Source organism: Magnolia sinica, chromosome 10, assembly GCF_029962835.1.
Source record: "Magnolia sinica isolate HGM2019 chromosome 10, MsV1, whole genome shotgun sequence".
Lineage (NCBI taxonomy): Eukaryota > Viridiplantae > Streptophyta > Magnoliopsida > Magnoliales > Magnoliaceae > Magnolia > Magnolia sinica.
The window spans coordinates 22,507,945-22,521,712 of NC_080582.1; the positions used below are offsets into that span (position 1 = coordinate 22,507,945).

Below are 13,768 nucleotides of genomic sequence, written 5' to 3' on the forward strand. Positions count from 1 at the left end.
CATAGCGGGTAATGTTGCAATTGCCTTTGTGGTTTTCTTGTTATGAACAACTCTAATTGTCAGTGGCTAGTCGGTTGCCTATCCTCCTTGGCCAATGGTTTTACAAATTCTAAATCTTACGCACATTCAGCCACAGAGCAGAGAGTTAACACTGATTAACAAAGGACTACCATCACTTTATTATTATTATTATTATTTTCAAAAGGAGGATCACACCCCTATATCTTTGTTGATATGAACAGAGGATGTACAAAACAGACTTTCAGGTGGGCTCCACAAAAAACACCGGGCCTCACCTATCATATCACCTAAACAGCAAACAAACAATGGAAATAAAAGGCTATAGCCACCCTGAAGAAACAATGTTTCAGACTTAACTCTCCTACCAGCAAAGAGATAAATACCTGCTCCACCGCTAATCTGCATACATTCATACCCACAACTAGACACTGCCACCATGATTGGAAATTACTCCACCATAGATTTTTGGGTACCCCAGCAGGCTATAATGATATAACTCTGAAGCAACCTGACCTTCTTTTTCCTGAAAGATATCCGTACAGTTTTTTTTTTTTTTTGGTTCAGCAAATAACTAGCCCCCATTCAATCAGATCCAGCAGAAGCCTGAAGGAAACAGCTGCAAAGTATGACAGCATAACTGGAGCAGAGGACTTGATCAAAACAGAGCAATTACAGGATCCGACCCAGCAGCATCCAAAACTGCCTGCAGGTTGGCCGGAACACAGCTTTGAGAATATCCAAAATCAGCCCTACTTCGACCTGGCCACTCTGAGCACAGCCTAACTCTAATTCAGCGACTAAAAAACTTCATCATCCAGTCCCTTCGAAACATTGGCTTGCCATCTTCTAACTGAAATCCACCTGGAATTGGGGCTGCAGATGTAAAAGACCAAAAACTCTGGCCCACGACCAAGAATCTGAGCATAGGCCTCCAAGAAGATCACTCAAAACCACTTTATCACCTTGCCCGAGAAGATCCCCAAGCTGCAAACATGCAAACAAACAAAACAAACATAGACCACCCCTCAACCTGAAAAACCAAAAACTATCCCAGGATACCAAACCAAGGACTTCCATCACTTGCTAGATGTAATACTCTCAATAATTTAAATTCTGAAACCATCTACACAAAGAGGAAGAGGACAACTCGTTGTCTTATATGGTCTTTGGTCAACCTTTTTGCATGGCTGCATTTAAACTCATGCCAACATCATGGTTTTTGGTCATTGGGCTCATTGACTGAATGCAAATTGTTCTCTTGGTTTGTCACTTTTGTGCTTGTTTTGTGGGTATTCTCAATATCCATGATCTCCCAAGTATAGTTGCTCATTGAGATCATGGATAAGGCTTAGATGATGGCATTGCTCAGCAATTTGGCTTAGGTACATTTTTGGGTTTCAATTATCGTTCTTTTTTCATTTGATGTATGGTAAATTCTCTTCCTTGTGGTTCTTTCGCTGGATTTAGACAATATTTATCAATTCTATTTTTTTAATGGGATTCTAATTCAGGGAAGCCTTTGCTCTTTATAATTTTGTTGAATGACAGTTTGTTATCTGTTTTCTCAGGAAAGCTCTCTTTACAAATATCACGTGGAGAAACTTACTTGTTCAGGCGAGTATCTATTTCCTCTTATACCTTATGAAAACCTCAGAGAATTAAATGAATGTAATTATATTAAAATTGGAGATTGATTGAGACTATTTGAGGGATTATAGGCAAGAGCATTTTTCATTTGAAGCACGATAATTGTGACCATACTAACAAAGTGAAAAATACAATCATATTTGTCCTATGCCAAGTCTTTTTTTCAAACAAATAAGTGGCATGTATTTACAGGGATTCTTTTCCAATTATTATACCATGCACAAAAGGAAATTTGAAGTTGAAATCATAAAATTGTTGGAATATGTATATCCAGCCAACCAGTTGAGGTTTTTATTTATTTATTTATTTATTTATTATTATTGGAGTGAAGAGCAAACCATCTGCCCAAGCAACTAAAAACAAGTCCTGATTGAGATCACATATGCTTTCATGATGTTCTCCACTATAATTTGATTTGAAGCCTTTTGTTCTTCGAATCAATGAGATGTCATTTCTTGTTGATGTGTTTGTTGCTGACAACGATAGCCACTACAAGAAAGATGAGAATGGCCGACACATTTTTACCGGCAGCCAACACAAACCCAGGATGTGCACATGAATCAACGGCATTTTTGTGTGGCGGCCAGAGATATATACAACATACTGACGGTGAATATAACATTGAGAAAATACTTTTTCTCATGATATTCTCCCAAATTGTTCGACGCTACCAATAACCTCCTCTCCCTTCTCCCAAACCCTCCTCTCCAAACTCCTCCCAAATCCCCCCTTTCCCAAACCCCTTCTACCAAATCCCTACTCTCCCAATGCTCAACGCTCTCAAACCCTCATCTCCCAAAACCCTTCTCTCCTCCCTGCAAAAACCAACCAACCCTCTTTCTCTCGCTCTTTGTTTATTGAGGTTTGGTGGTGTTTTCGTAGGGTGTATAGCAATGCAAATAGGAAAATAACAAGAGAGGAAGTGCAAGAGGTGAGGATTTTTCTTCTCTTCTTCCATATGCAGCCATGGTGAGTGCTTCAACGAACAAGCTATTGAAGTTGAAAGAACAAGCAGAAGAATACCCCTTTTTGATCATGGAAGACCTCAACCCTAAAAATTTCGGCTACATTGAAACTTGAGTCCCATTTTTTTTTTCCTTTACCCATGAGTCAGCCCGCATGATTGTATGGTCGGATGACCTACATTGAAACTTGATGCTGCAGGACATGCCTCAACAATTAAAATTGAGGCTTCTAGAAGAAGTGGGAGAGCACGATAGAGAACGGATTGTTTGTAAGCATGATATTTTCATGCCTTGGATTGTGGCATGAGTTTCTTAGGTTTGAAACTATTGATATGTGGTTTTTTATTTGATTTTCTTTGTTGATATATGTGTGGACGTGATTTTTTTATATTTTATTTTTAAGTTTATGACTTCCTAGCTGTTTATATGATGTTTGTGTTTATATGAATGAATATTCCTTGACACTGTTTATTGATCTGATAATTTGTGTTAGAAACTAGGAAGTATTCCTTGTGGTTATTTCATTTGATTGTGCTAACTTAAATTTGAATTATCCATAGTTTTCTGTGTCAGTTTTGGTCGATTTGTAATTGTTGAGGTCATTTTCTGGGGCCTAGATTATCATAGTTCAACCAGAGTAGGTTTGTTCTTTTTTCTTTTTCTTTTTTTTTTTTTCTTTTTTTTTACACACACACACACACAGCCACCCACACCACATGGGCACTCAATCCCTAGTCTTAGTGTTGAAACAGAGTGTCGTCTCAACTAGAGTACGGTCTGCTATGCTACATGATTGTAATTTTCATGAATCTGTCCATCTTGACAGTTCTGACTTATCTCCATACTCAAGATATTCATTTTCTTGTGGTCCAGTGGTTAATCTATTGCAGAAATTCAAGTTATGTATATTGGATATTTGATTTTATCATTTCTAAAGAGATTTATTGTTTCATGATACTAATGATTTAGCAGATGTGAAGTATTTCAGATTTTTGGTGGATCTGAACATACTCTACGTGAAAAACTCACAAGAATCACATGGTATGACTGAGATTCCAACCTATGAGTTTGCAAGAAAATGTATGAGCTGCAAGCTTCTATGACACATGTTGTTTATTTTTCTATTCAGTGTAAACATTGGCCTAATTCTTTGAATCTTTTTGTATCGGGAAACATCACAAAGTAAGCTGGACCTGTAAGCATGATTTTCACCATAATAATGTATGATGCTTCAAAGCTTCAGGTGAGTTGGTCTTTTGACTATAAAGGAGAATTCTACATGCTTCTTTCTTCATTTGTTTCTTTCTTTTTCTTGAGAGGTAGGCTGAGCAAACCATGATCAATGTTGAAAACACCATCTACAAAACATTGAGTTACGGTCCTGAATTGTTCTTCCATGTGTCTTTTTATTGAGCAGATTATCTGAATTCAATTCTAACTAAAGCTTCTTCTTCTTCTTCTTCTTCTTCTTTTTCCCCTTAAACCTCCAATGATTAGATCATGCGTTTGTGGAAATAGTACCATTGGATATTTTATTATTTCCATTTTTAATTGTCCAAAAAATGGCCACCAATCCACTAGCTAGATAATCGATCAAGCTTATTTTTTGGTTCATGACACATCTACACTAGATACTATAAGTTGTGTTGTTTAATTTAACTACTTGTATGCCACATGTGCAATATCTAGGTAATTTCTAAGAGCCTGTATTTCATCCATCACACTGCCAGAGTATCAAAGTTTTTCTCATTTTCCATGTTCTTACTTTGGGTCTTTATCTTCTTTTTTTTTTGGAGAATTGATGATATTATATTGAAAAGGGGGAAACGAAAATACAGCTAAAAGAAAAAAAGAAACGAGCAAAGACAAAGAAGCAACAAAAAAAAAAAAAAAGCTAAAAAACAAGGAGGCTACGCGGAGATAGTGATGGCCTTCAATAGCAAGAAAAACGAAACCCATGCTAAAAAACAAGGAGGCTACTTTGGGTCTTTACTTTATTATGTTATTGTTACAAAACATTAGTTGCCTTTTGATAACTGCAATTTTTTTTTTTTTTTTTTTCAAGTTACGGAAAATTAGTAAGTGATATTTTCTGAAATTAGGTCCCTCTCTTGTTGAGCATTGCTGTTAGTCATTGTTTTTATTTTATTTTTATTACTCTGTGTTTCTATGTACAATATGCAAAAGTGCGTCATAGAAAAGGGCATGGGTTATGATTCATCATGAAACGCAGCTTGCCACTAATGTGACTATTTTGTCAATCATAGACTTGTTTTTCATGAATTGGGAAAAAAAGAAGAAGAAAAAGAAGAAAAAAACATGGATGGTGATGGTGCACTTTATTGCAATCTTATTGCAAATGATATTGGCATGATTCAAGAGGCTGGTATTGGTGTTGGTATCAACCAGTGTTCGCAATATCGATACTATCAGCCGATATTATCGTTATTGCTGGCCAGCGACACGATATCAGCTGGAAATCCCTTAGAAATTTATTTATATATATATATATATATATAGAGAGAGAGAGAGAGAGAGAGAGAGAGAGAGAGAGTCCCAGTCTCCTGCGCACTGTGCCGCATGGAGCTTAAATACGAGCTCTCCTAAGAGCCGTTAGATCCCCTTCATCGGCTGGGATTCAGCATTCCTGCACAGGAGAGTCTCCATAGAGATGACTCGCGCCCCAGTATTTTCGGACGCACGCGAGCTCCTCCTGAAGTGACGTCTCCAAGTTCTTTCCTGCACAAGGCAACTCAATGTCAATGCACGCAGAGAGTTGTGATGTATTTCCAAATGCATGGATTTCAAATCTGTTTGGCTTCCAGTATATATCCCCTTGGATGATGGGAATGGTGTTGACCAACTTATTATGCACACTCAAGCTAACAGGAGGAAACTTACACGACATCATTCTTCTCCATCCCCTTCAAAAGAGAGCTGCTATCATCATCTATGCACAATTGCTCGTCGCATCTCATAAGAAAACCATTCAAGCCATCACTACAAGGAAACATCAACGTAAAGTAAATAACACAACCAATATGCAATAAGTGGGTGTGTGCCTTAGAAAAAGCATAATCATTCTTGGCATGCAGGAAAACCTTTTCTCACTGTCAATGGTAATTTTGTTTATGATCTGCTCATTCCCTGATGCATGGACAAATCCATGATAAAGAGAAGTGACTTGTGGTCCTAAATCATGACTGGCCCAAACAAAAATCATTTCGTGCGCAACAGCTTTCGTTCGAACTTCTTTGTCCTAGGTTGGAGAAGATAAAACACAATGCCAGTCTCAAGTACCGACCAAAGGTTTCTGTAGACTAATGTCAAATTCAGAATTGCAGTTAGTCATACTTTTAGTTTCTTTTTTCTTTTTTTTCTTTTTTCTTTTTTCAGAAAGGTGGGACCACACCACTTGTAACTTTGTCGATTCTGCAATACAGTTATTGGGGCAGGCACTACAAAAAAGAATCGGTTCTCGCCTATTGTATAGAACCACCATACAACCAAAAAAGATTATTATTATTATTATTATTATAATTTTAATTTTTAAAGATGAAAGATTAAAAGAACAACAAGAAAATAGAGCCATGACAAGAATTTCTGGCAATTGGCACATAACGGGGACCTGACAACTGCTTCCATAGCTGCACAAAGACCGACTCGAACTGGCCCACCTAAAACATCAAGCAGGACTACAAGGACCAGCAAGCATCCCTACCTAGTTCTCCAAATACTGCTCAGGAAACATAGGCTTCCCACCCAAATCTGCTCTGAACCTGGACTTGGAAATAGACTTCAGGGACTACTACAAATACACCAAGCAAAACGGGCCACATGTTTCATTCGGGCCAGCACCATCATGAGGAGGAGATGAGAAGGCTAGACGGCAACGATGCAAAGACTGAAAAACAGGGCAGGATGGGGCCCCAACTCACTTCATAGAGTTCAAGAAAATTAAGTTTGGAAGTTCCTCTGTTAGGTGACAGTCTGGCCACGTTACCAATAATAGGAGATGACCTCGCCAACAGGGATTCCAAAGGAACTTCCTGACATGGTAAGTTAGGTGGGGTCCACCGTGATGTTTAGGGAAGATCCACCACGTTCATCAGTTTTGAAAGATCATTTTAGACGATGGGCCAAAAAATGATATAAATCCAGAGCTTAAGTATGCCGTATGTTGGTAAAATGTGTGTAGGTAAATTCTTACCATTGAAACTTCCCTGGGTCCACCATAATGTTTATATCCCATCCATACCGTTCATAATGTCATTCGTACTAAGATAAACTTAAATCACAAATATTTGCCTGAATGAAAACTGTCGTGGCCCTCAGAACTTTTTAACGGTGGGTGTCACTCTCCCCTCTGTTTTTTGTGGTGGGGTCCTCTCGAGCTTTGGATCTGATTCATTTTTTGGATCATGCCCTAATATGGCCTCTCCAAATGGATGGACGGTGTAGATACAAAACACACATCACGGTGTGGCCCACAGAACTTGGAGACGTCACTTCAGGAGGAGCTCTCGTGCGTCCAAAAATACTGGCGCGCGAGTCATCTCTACGGAGACTCTCCCCTGTGCAGGAATGCTGAATCCCAGCCGATGAAGGGGATCTAACGGCTCTTAGGAGAGCTCGTATTTAAGCTCCGTGTGGCACGGTGCACAGGAGACTGGGACTATATATATATATATATATATATATATATATATATATATATATATATATATATATATATATATCGTGCGATATATTGCACGTATCGCACCATTTTTTGCTATATTGAAGATATTATCTGTGAATTTATTCCTTTTGGCTTGCATAATTACCAAAAAGAAAAAAAAGGAAAAAAAAAAGGAAGAAGAAACAGGAAAGAGCTTTGAATTCAACAATCTCGATTTCTTACCTTTTTGCTTCGAATAGAAGAAAGATTCAAATTGCGCACGAGGTTTCGGCGAGAAATCTGTCAAAAAAACCTATAGATTTGGGTTTGAACGAGGGAATTTGTGGATTTTTGAGAGATTACAGGGTTCCGGACTTCATGTTTCTAAAACAGGCGTGGATAGCTACTGACAGGTAGAGTGGCGCAAATAAAGTGACATCGTCAAGTTTTGTGGGCCCCCCCATGATGTATGTGTTGTATCCACACCGTCCATCATTTTGGAGAGATCATTTTAGGGAATGAGACAAAGAATGAGGTAATAACAAATCTCGAGTGGACCCCACCACATAAAACAGTAGAGACAGTGATGTCCACTATTGAAACCTTCCTAGGGCCATTATGCAATTTTTTTGTGATCCAACCTATTAATAAGTTAACACGGACATGAACGAAGGGAAAACATAAATATCAGCTTGATCGGAAACTTCTGTGGCCCTCAAGAAGTTTTTTAATGGTGGGCGTTCAATCCACATTGTTTTCTGTGGTGGGTCCACTCAAGCTTTGGATCTGCCTCATTCTTTAAATAATGCCTAAAATGATCCCTCCAAAATGATGGACGGTGTGGATATAACACATACATTATGGTGGACCCACAGAACTTGGTGACATAATTTAGTAGCCAATGGCTACTCAACTGGCGTCGTACGTATCTTGCGCGCTGACGCTCCTAATCCCAAGTTGTATGTTCCAAAGGAGATCAATATAACGTGGCCCAAAATGATGTATTTATTATATCCACACCGTTCATCCATTCTCCAAGATCGTTTTAGAGCATCAGCCCAAAAATGAGTCATACCCAAAGCTCAAGTGGACCACACCACAAACAGAAGTGGGGACAATTATTCTCAATGTTAAAACATTTGCAAGGCCTATCATAACGTTTATTTTCCATCCAATCTGTTAATAAGGTTACACAGACCTGGATGAATAGGAAAGACAAATATCATATTGATCCAAACCTTTTCTCACCCCTAAAAGGGTATCAATGGTAGACTTCACATCCTCCCCTCCGCTTTATGACAAGCTCACCTAATGGACAGATGGTTTGGATATAACACATACATCATGATGGGACCCACAGAACTTGGTGACGTTAACACATCAAGCAAGTCAATGGTGTCAGCGATACCCGCCAATCTGCTTCTCCCCTTTACAATGGCGTTAGCTAAAAACAAACTCCCTTGCGGGCTGTGGGATCCACTTGATGTATATGTTTTATCCAATCTATCCATTCAATCTAGAAGATCATTTTAAGGCATCAATCATAAAAAATGGGACCTTTTTAAAGCTCAAGTGGACCACACCATAGGAAGCAGTGGAGATTGAACGCTTACAATTGATAACTTTTCGGTAGGGGCAAGTTTTGGATCAAGCTGATATTTATTTTTTACCTTCATTTAGGTCTATATGACCTTATGAACAGGTTGGATAGCCAAATAAACATCAAGATGTGCCCTACAACGTTTCGAACAGATTGGATGGCAAATAACTCAATCACCACTATTTAATGTGGTGTGGTCCACTTAAGCCTTAAATCTACCTCTATTTTAGGATCATGCCTTAAAATGACCTGTCAAAATGTATGGATGACGTAGATAAAACATATACAATATAGTGGGCCCCATACAATCTCTGATAAGTTAGGTCTGTCTATCTCTTGCGCAATAAAGCCCAACTTGGGTGAGACCTTTGAACCAGCAATGTGGGTGTAACATTCCAGAAAAATCCGTACAAAGACCCAAGTACCACCTTAGGCAAAAATCACGAAGGATCAAAACCTTTAAAAATTAGGTTAATGTTAGCAAGTGCAAAACTAGAGTGCTTATGAATTTAGCACTGATCGCTTTAAATATGATCTGCAAGACCAAAAGCGTGCAGAATCATTGACGCTACATTACCCTGAAATCTAGAATCCATCCCTAAACTCGGTTGCTCTCGGGAGCACACCGAAACTCCGTATCGGACCTGGACCGCACGTCGAAAGTCCGATGACCACGAAACTATATAGTTACGACCGCATTACTGGACTTGACAACCCCCTCAGAAATCAAGTCTTAATTATGTCTAGAAATGCACAACTTGAGCTTGGAGCAAGGTGTGTGAGAAATGTGAAAATATTTAGAAATGAAATACGAATTTAAGAAATCTGAGTCATGTCGCTTGCGGGCCAAATATAAGGATTCAGACCTTTAGAATCTGACCCAAATACACCCTTAGATCAGGAGAAATGTCCCACACATGTCGGTGTACTTGTGGCCATGATCAAGTGCCTGTGACCATTAAACTGAAACTAATCCGCCATGGCTGATCTGCAAACTCGATCGGAATGAAAACTCAACTTGACCTAGATCCATGGTCAGGGAGCTTAAGTCCGACCGCATTTAGCAAAGGGGCCTCCAGAAGTGCTTCGTTGGACCGAAACAGTCCATATTTGGATATAACCTAAGTATACCTTGGCCCCGGGGCCATTTCCATCAATCCTGGGCCTATATAAGAACCTTAAACCCTCTCTCTCTCACCCCATACGAATTTGAGAAACCCTAGGGGAGAGAGGAGAGAAAAGAGAAGGGATAAGAGAAAGTGAGAGTTGGAGATTCTTCCTGGAATTCGATTCTGCTATTCCATGCACTCAACCACCATTCCTGTATCGCTATACAGGCAATTCCGACTCCGTACTTAGGTAAAGAAACTTAACCCTAATCTGTTTTAGGGTTTCAGATAGTGTAAGTTATGAAATAGCTAACATACTTTATGCTATAGGTTGCCAATCCGCCATTGACAAAGACTGAGTATCTAAAATGAATCCGTTACGCGTTTACCAGCGTAAGGTGCGGACTATAAACGTATAGGTTATGGTTTTCAAGGCTTTCAATGTCGGTTAATGGTTTATTACTGATGTGGGTGCTATTTCACATGCCAATTGCGATGTTTGTTTCGCGTTTCAGATATATATGAACTATATAGAGTTTAGTGTATACCATGTATTTATAGAAAAGATCGTATACGTATAGATTTTGAAAGTATGTTTGCCATGATTAATTGTTGTGTGTTTATACTAGTTATATGTGTAACAACTCCTTGGTGAAAGGATTTGCCTAATACGTGCTATCACCAACATACGTCATGTATGTTGAAATATGTAGTCTAAGTGTTTGTAGAAATGTCTGAATGAGCAAGTACTAGGCATCAGGTACTTTATATAAGTGTTGAGATAAGATTCTCAACTACCTTAGGTAGGTGTATGATTTCCTCCATGTGACTTATATTATATTGCCTATTTTACTTATTAAATGCACATGTGTGAATTCCTGTGTATGTTTTATTTCATAACATGCTTAAATGATTGTAGGATTGGAATTATATGTTTATTACTGCTTTGACTATTTCATATGAATACTTGTTATCATTGATTGTGTTTGGGACTACGGTATAGTCCAGGCAATTGGTAACAGGCACTGAATAGGTGGCTAGGGTTTTTCCACCACACAAGACGCGTTCGATGAACTCGAGTCGTACTTTGATTATCGGCAGTGGTTAGGCCACACGGAGTGCTTACGCACTTCATGTCGATCAACTCGAGGTGCACTCATACTAGTCGAGCTCGTCAAGTAACTCGATTGACCTGATGTATGTTCACCATGTATGGACGCTACTGCTTGAATCTAAGGTACCAAACTCACCAGTGAAAATCCCTTTAACCTTGGTACCTCGATCCGCTAAAATTCATGAGCCGGACATGGTGGTATGGGACACCGTGGTCGAGCTGTCGGCCTACGCTGGGGTGATGAGCCTCCCCGTAGTGACCAGTGAGCAACCTAGACTCGTGAGCTGAATACGGTGGTATGAGACACTGTATTCTAGCTGTCGGCCTACCCTTGCACGGCCTGGCTATGGTCCCCAGTCGGGTTGGTGACGAGCCTTCGAAAATAGACTGTCAATTGGTAGGGTGTGGGTGGTAGTGACCTCGAGTATACTCTGAGACTGCATTGAGGCAACGAGTCTTTTCGTAACAACTAGAGTACAAACTAGGCCTACACTGATAAGGTGACAAGCCCTTTGTAGCGACCTAGAACCATAACATCGTATGAGATTTACTAGGACTGACGACCCTAGAATGGATCATCGTTTGAGAATTGATATAAGGGAGGTACCTTAGCTTCCCAATCCTGCTGTATGAAAAGGACTAATAAGAACTTGGTAATCATATTCATACACCACATTGCATGTGCCGTTTGGTGATGTGTAGAGAGCACGAGGAAGTGACTGACATGCGCGACCATTAGATGAAGATCGCTGAGGGAGTGCAGGCGAGGGCATGCATCATTTATACATACCATTCCTGCATTAATCAGAGTACATGGATGTTCGATTGTATTGCTTTATTATTACTGCTTGACTGAATTGATAACATGTTAACCTTTGCTTTATTGTTCCACTGAGTTGATCACTCACTCCCACGTTATGGGACGGTGTTTTAAACACCAACCAGACCCTGTTGTAGGTTCAGATGATGGTGTAGCCTACAAAGCGGAGCAGGACTTTGAGGATGATGAGGAGACATTCTCATATATGCAGTATTCAGGCGGGTTCTCGTAGACCGTTCTGAATCAACGGGGCTTCAGGGTTATACTTGTAGTGGACTATTACATTTCTGACATTCTGTATTTTGAAACAATATATGTAATTATTGACCTCGCAATGCATACATACTTTGAGGACCTATACTGATTTGTAAAGTTATACATATCCGTTTCAGTCTTCTGCTTGAGTATTATAACTGTCCCTGGATTATATTTTGCTGATTTGGCTTAATCTTATTCATGTTTTAGGCACTAATACAGACAACATTTAATCATCATTAAATATGTTGCATAAGTGATGCGTTGGAACTCAGGAGTTGGACTTCTACTCGACCCCCGATTTTCAAGGTGTTACAAGTTGGTATCAGAGCATGATTTAGATTAAACCGGACCTGGGTTATAGTCACATGACGTACGCTGACGCATTTAGACCTAGGTGGGTGCGAGAAAAATGTAGAAACAAGCTTAGGTTGTCCAGTTTCGCCAATTGGTGGAATTTACCGAAAACGATCGTTGAGATCGGGTCTGTACTCATCCGTGATCGCTTGAGTCGACCCCATACCACTTCTAGAACGTCAATCGACGGGTTTAGACCATGATTTACCCAATCCCAGCCTTCACCAATCGAGAAAATACGAAATTATATCAAAAAGCACTCGAAATGACCCGAAACGACTCAAAACAGAGTCGGGGCCAAATCAGTGCAATTCGGGGGACCCACAGTGGACCTTGTACATCATCGGCACCCCAAGAGGGGGGTGGCCACCGCCCCACCAGGGCGGCACCGGGCCGGGTCCAGAGGACCGCGGCGGACCTGGGTCGGGTTCGGCCGGGCCTATCGGGCCGACCCCTAAACTCATGTGGGGCCCACCAAATCACGTGGGGACCCCTATTTCTTTCCCTTTTTCCTCTTTTCTTTCCCTACACCCTTCCAAGCTCTCCATTTCCTTCAAAAGTCATTGTTTCTCTCTCAAATCTTCCCTCCATCCACTCATTTCATCATTTTCCTTCAACACATACACCCCTCCACCGTTTCCCATTAAAACCCACTCTTATCTCTCTCTTTTCCTTCGATTTGAGTGCACAAATCCCTCATTTGTGTCTCACATACCTTCAAGTTCAACAACCCATCCTTTTTCCACCTATCATTCCACTCCAATGGCTCTATTTGAGCTTGTTACGGCCATCTTCTCCATTTCCACCTTCCTTTCTCTCATGGGGAGGAAGCGGGCTCCTACGGATGAAGCCGGACCTAGTCGCCCAACCCGTCTAAGGAGGAGGGCGAGCGTAGAGGCAAGCACAAGCGCCGCCCGTGAGCACAGGTCGAAGCGGGACCTAGATCCCCAAACCCCGATCAAGAGAGCGCTACCGATAGGCTTCGAATACGGTCGGTTTGGTGGCCATAGGGTTGTACTTGAAGCTCATGTAGATGAGAGGTTTTTTGGGCTACACCCGATTATGGACCGCTTGGTGGACGTCGAGTGGGGTCCCATGTTTGAAGGTAAGTCTCCCGCATGTGAGAATACGGTTCGTGCTTTCTACGCCCATATCCGAGACCCATCACTGGAGCCTCTCCAGTTCACTGTTCAGGTAGGGAGGTGGGAGCACACAATCAA

General features: G+C 40.5%; 1 long non-coding RNA gene across 1 annotated transcript in view; it reads left to right on the forward strand.

Moving 5' to 3' along the window:
- The first annotated feature begins 3,801 nt into the window (after positions 1-3,801).
- The window catches only part of LOC131258173 (uncharacterized), a 49,362-nt gene continuing 39,395 nt past the window's right edge, over positions 3,802-13,768 (forward strand). Inside the window, exon 1 of the long non-coding RNA XR_009177947.1 lies at positions 3,802-3,876. This is a non-coding gene — a long non-coding RNA (uncharacterized LOC131258173). The remainder of the gene's footprint in view (positions 3,877-13,768) is intronic.